Here is a 6,167-nt window from a genome sequence, read left to right on the forward strand (position 1 = left end):
CGCTATTACGTCTTTTTATCTTATATCATTAAAGACATTTTTTTATCATAGAGTTGGTGGTCTGTCAAAGTCCCATTTAGGGGGTATCTTTCCTTGTTCTAGGCTTGTGTATATGTCAAACATGAGAGACAGAAGCTATCTTTCTGTCAGGAAGACGCATGCATGTGTGCAGGTGCATGGTTCCAGTGAGTCCTCTATGTGGCCGTTTAGCGGGTGGGGGCGTTAGGGTGCGCGATCGTGCACACAGGTTCACGCACGTGTGCATGTGTAAATGCACATTGGCGCCAGGCGGGCTATTTACACTGTACTAGTGCCTTGTGTCAGTGCCGCTTGGTCTATTATGTTCCTGACGCATCTGTGTATCTGTTCCTGTATGGCTGACCCGATGCCGACCCAATCTGCTCCTAACTTTGCCTGAACTCTGCCTGCACTGACCCCTGGCTTGCCCCTGGACTATACTTCTGCCTTCCCATGTTGTAAAGCTGTTGGCGCTATATAAATGCTGTATAATAATAATAATAAAACAATTAACCTCATGCACACGGGACATTTTGCCATCTCTCCTAGAAGCCTTTCCTCCTGGCGCTTTGGCGGAAAAAAACGATCGCCCCTTGTAAACACGTATAATGAATATAGGGGCATCAAGCGCTTGGGCACTAATCCATTTCATTGATCAGAATAATAATGTATTCTGGTCATTGAAATTAATTAATGCTCAAGTGATAGACGCTTCTAAAATGAATGCGTGTTTTGATGCATTTGGATGTGCCAAAACGTTGCTACTCCTGGACGTGCTGACTGCGGGGTTTTTTCTGCCTCTAAACAACTATTTATGCATGAGCACATAAGCTAATATGCAGGGGCATTTAGAGGTAAAAAAAAAAGAATCGCCAGATGCCCCTTTATAGCCATGTTAAAAATGTCCAGTGTACATGCGGCCTTAAAACTAAATATGCAGAGTATGGATATTTTTTTGCCTTGTCAAACTAACTGCACCTAACTGATCTCACTCACAATTAACAGACTGTTAGGAATTTACAAGGCTTTGAGGTCAATCCAATGACATGCTGCCAGAAGGAGTAGGTCAGATTTTTAATTAAAACTCCATTTATATTATAATCAAGAAGAGAGTGACCTATATCTCACAGAATGTGCAGTGCAGTTTCCATTAACAAAAGGAACACGCCGATATTTGTGTCTGGACGAGGGACATCTTGGTGATAAAACATGAGCCTGGAATCTTTCAGTATCATGTTAGTTTTCACAGCATACATTTCTATGGAAGACTTAGTGATTTATTTATTACCTTTCATAATATCGATCCATATAATTCTATTTCTGAGCTAAGTCCCTGGAGGGAATATGTACACACAACAAACAGAATCCACACACACTCATTTCTGCCTACTAGTGAAAATAAAAAAGAATTACTTCTGGTTTGGAAGCTGCTGTTTTACATGCTGGAGCCTTCAACTGGAACTTTTCCATATAATATACTGTACAATATACTGTATATATATATATATATAATATACTGTATTTATATTTTGCCCCCAAAACAGCCCTGACCATAGGTTTGCGCAGTCTACTGCATTAGGGTGTGCACCTCGAAGCTCAAACACACATGAGTGTGTGTGTGTATATATATATATATATATATATATATATATATATATATATATATATATATATATATTGTATATACGCACACGCAGATACACACTCTTATGGCAGAGATCAGTGGGAGATCTTTCCAATCTTCCTGTAGGCACACAGAGTGCTAATGCTCACAGATGGTGTGCGTAAGGGTGTGCCCAGGCACATCCGGCATACCCCCTGCGCGGGCCTATGGCCCTGACCCATCGAGGCATGGACACCTCAAGACAAAGCACTATACTGCCTCCACCCGCTTGCCATCTTGCCATAGTGCATTCTGTTGCCATCTCTTCTTTAGGTAAATGATGCACACGCACCCGGCTATCCACATGATGTTAAACAAAAAAAGCCTGACTCATCAGACCAGGCCACCTTCTTCCATTGTTCTGTGATCCAGGTCTGATGCTCACATGCCCATTGTAAGTGCTTTTATCTGTGGACACGGGTCAGCATGGGCACCCAGACCGGTCTGCAGCTGCACAGCCCCCATACACAACAAACTGCGATGCACTGTGTATTCTGACACCTTTCTATTGGAACCAGCAATAGCTTTTTCCAGCATTTTGAGCTAAAGTAGCTCCTCTATTGGGACGGACTACATCGTCTAGCCTTCGCTCCCCATGTGCATTTATGAGCCTTGGCCATCCATGTCGCTGGTTCGCCAACTTTCCTTCCTTGTGTAGCAAGGTCTTTTACCTATTTTGGTCTAATGAGAACTTCCAAGGCCAAAGAAAGCTGACATCCTTCAATATGTTATGGGTTGTGAGGCATAGTGGGTGTAAAGATGTTGAAAGTCATTGGGCGCCAGACACTTCTTGGATGTAAAATATATTTTATTTCTTTTGACAGTCCTTTTTATATATTTTGGGGGAAAGAGGGTTAGGGCCAGGATACCCTTAGATAGTTGCGAACTCAATTGGCAGACTCCGAGACTTCAATAGGGGAACAGCCATGCAGGGAAAGGCCCCAGCAAGGCACCACTTCTGCACGTGCAGGATTGCTGTCTCCTATAGTAACAGTCCTTTAACAGTTCCTAACTCAAACGTATCAGTTCTTTCAGCTCCCTTACAACTGCTCCTTGTAGTTCTTCAATACTGAGCTCCTGGTCTGTCACTAGATCCTCTGATTCACTGACTATGAATCCCTTGAGCTCCTCCAAGGTTTGCGGTGGTATCCCCTCAAGCGTCACCCCAGCTTCTCTGCTGGGTCCCAGATACTCCTCAAGCTTCACCCCTGCTAATCGGCTGGGTCCCTGGCTTGACACACAAGGCTGCTCTGCAAGCGTCTCCTCCGCTGGTTGGGTCCCTGACTTGATCACCGCCTGAAGTTTCCGAATTTTCCACCGTGCCCTTTGGTGAAAATATGTTTCCGGTACTTGCTTCAGTTACTCACTGTGGTCCCTGGTAAAGCCGATTGATCCCTTTGTGGTGACAGCTTCCCTTCTACCTCCAACCACTGACAGTTCTCCAGCCGGCAGAACCGTCACTTTTGGTTGATCTACAAGCTGCAGTCCCAACCCTGCGCTGCCCTCTTACTTTTGGATGGGCCCTCACACAGCCTGGCAGCCAGATGCCCCGGGATAGGCCCAATCTCCGGCCTAGCAGCCCGAGGCAGACGACACACGTCCACCCAGATGGCAGTCTTGGTGACACAGAACACAGATCACCTGACCTCACCCAAATATATAGGCTCTCCCAGCAGGCCAAGGGATCTAAGAGAACCTCTGCCCATTGGCTGGGACACCCACATACCTATAACCTGACCTTGGGTTGCCCTTCTCGGATCTAATACCACCAAGTACCCGGCCACTTAGTGATAGAAGAGAAAAGCGCAAAAAGGCCAAGCTTAGGGAGAAATCAATAGATCCCTATCAAGATAACTACTCTTGGCAAGTAAATTTGTGAGGAGCTCCCTGACTTTGTGTAAAAAATTACACTTTCCCATTTTTTCCGTATTTAACACAGGGACAACATGTTCACTCACCTAATATATCTCACTCACTTTCAAATGCCATTGTAAAGAGATAGTTCGTGTTATGCACTTTACTTGTCAGTGGTCATAATGTTATGGGATCCTCCTGCTGTGCCAAACAATCCCCTGCTTGCCAGCCAAAAATGTACATGTACTGGCAATTGTCCTCCCCTGCAAAAACAGTCCATAAAGCACAAACGAAATCCATTCACAATCTTCTGTTGGTTGCGAAGCGCAATGGCAGCATGAACCAGGCTAGGAAATCACCTATTTTTGAGCTCCCACGTGTAGCCCTAACTCCCGATGGGGGTCACTGGAAATAAACCGGGTCCCCCTTACCTATTCAGAGGCTGTCAGCCCTGTTTCTAGTCCCAGAAGTACACTGACAAACTCAAGCTCAGAATAGGAATGTCTTTTGAAGATTATTGCCGATTTTAAACAAATGAGTGTCATACAATACTCAAGACACAATATTTTGGAGAACAGCTTCTCTGAAAAATCTTTGTTCCAGCAGTTTTAGGCCCTATAATAGCAGTCTAAAAAATAATGCTATAGAAAGAGGGGTCAGCCTGTAAATCTGTAACCCTATGCGAGCAGTCAGAGTCCTTAACCACTTCAATACTGGGCACCCCCTTCCTGCTCAGGCCAGTTTTCAGCTTTCAGTGCTGTCGCACTTTGAATGACAATTGCTTGGTCACGCAACACTGTACTCATATTTTTCACACAAACAGAGATTTCTTTTGATGATATTTAATCACCACGTTTTTTTTTTTTTTTTTGCTAAATAAACCATAAAAAAGACCAAAAATTTTGAAAAAAAAGTGTTATAAAATAAATATTTATAATATAATATTTATCGTAATAAATTATAACACATAATCTTTCTTCATAAATTTAGGCCAAACTGTATTCTGCTACATTTCTTTGGTGAAAATAACCCAAATCAGTGTATATTATTTATTCTGTAGGAGAGATATTGAGTTCACAAACTATGGTATATATATATATATATATATATATATATATATATATATGGAAATTGATCAATCTCATTTCTTGAAACGCAAAAATGCCAGGACAGTACAAATATCCCCCAAATTACCCTTTTTGGAAAGTAGACATCCCAAGAGATTTAGTAAGAGGCATTGCAAGTTTTTTAAAGTTGTAATTTTTTGGAAAATTAAAGGAGTTGTAAAGGTAGAAGGTTTTTTATCTTATAAAAAAACCTATTGTGTGTAGCAGCCCCCCCCCCCAGCACCCCTCAATTACCTACCTGAGCTCCTTCTCTCTCCAGCGATGTTCACGATCTCCTCAGCCATCCAGTACACTCCTCCTGATTGGCTGAGACAGAGCAACGGCCCCATTGGCTCCTGTGGCTGTCAGTCAAAGTTAGTCAGCCAATCAGGGGAGAGAAGGGACAGGGCCAGGTCGTAGCTCCGTTTCTGAATGGATACACGGAGCTTTGACTCGGCTTGGGTGGCCCCTGTGGCAAGCTGCTGGCTAAGGGGCACTCAAAGGAGGGAGGGGCCAGGAGCAGCATGGAAGGACCCGAGAAGAGGACGATCTGGGCTGCTATGTGCAAAACCAACTGCACAGAGGAGGTAAGTATGACATGTTTGTAATTTTTTTTTTTTAACGAGCCTTTACAATCACTTTAAGAAATGTAAAAAAAAATGTTTTTTCACAATTTATTTTTTACATCCTGTCATCAGTGCAAAACAGCATCATCATATAACTAGTGTGGCAGTGATCAGACAACAAAAACCCCAAAAAAAAAATTTTTGATTTTTTATTTATTTTTTTATTACATTTATTTCCTTTTTCATCATTTTTTTTAAACACACTGTGACCAGAGCGATACAGTGTTACCATAGTAACACTGTACTATTCTGGGGAAATGATCAGGATTTTTATTTTTATTTTTTACACGTTACGATTGCATATAGCAACCATTTTTACTGAATGAAATTTGATTAATTCAGTGTGTATTGTGATTAGCTGTGATTGGCCATAGCGAATCACTTGGTACAGATGGGCTGTGATTGGCCCTGTCTTTACTATGCGATCACTGTGACCAATTACAGCTAGCAACACAGTTGTACACAATGAATGGCATGAATCAAAGCCATTCATTTTTCACAATTGTCATGTGATCTGCTGTGATTGGTCACAGTGATCACATGGTACTGGCAGCTGGCCAGTACACTGATCAGTCATCGGCTGTGAACACTATTTTTTGATCGGTCTTACAAAGTCATGCAGAAGCAATCAGTCCCTAGGTATATGGATAAACCTTATCAGACCTAAATAATACGTTGCAGCTCAGCTGGCTACAGCAGAGCTATGTACTAAATGAAGCCAGCCCAGGGCAGGGGACTGCATAGTGACATTTCAAAAACTGGCTGGTTGGAAAGATTTTCTTTTGCTGCAAATGGACTGTAGTGTCTTTATTGTATATGTAATGAGTATGGTATGTGTTCCCTTTTAACGTCTTAAGTCTGGTGTGTTTTTCCGGTCAGAGCTGTTTTGTCAGTCTGGTC

This window comes from Aquarana catesbeiana, linkage group LG05, assembly GCF_042186555.1.
Source record: "Aquarana catesbeiana isolate 2022-GZ linkage group LG05, ASM4218655v1, whole genome shotgun sequence".
Classification (NCBI taxonomy): Eukaryota; Metazoa; Chordata; class Amphibia; order Anura; family Ranidae; genus Aquarana; species Aquarana catesbeiana.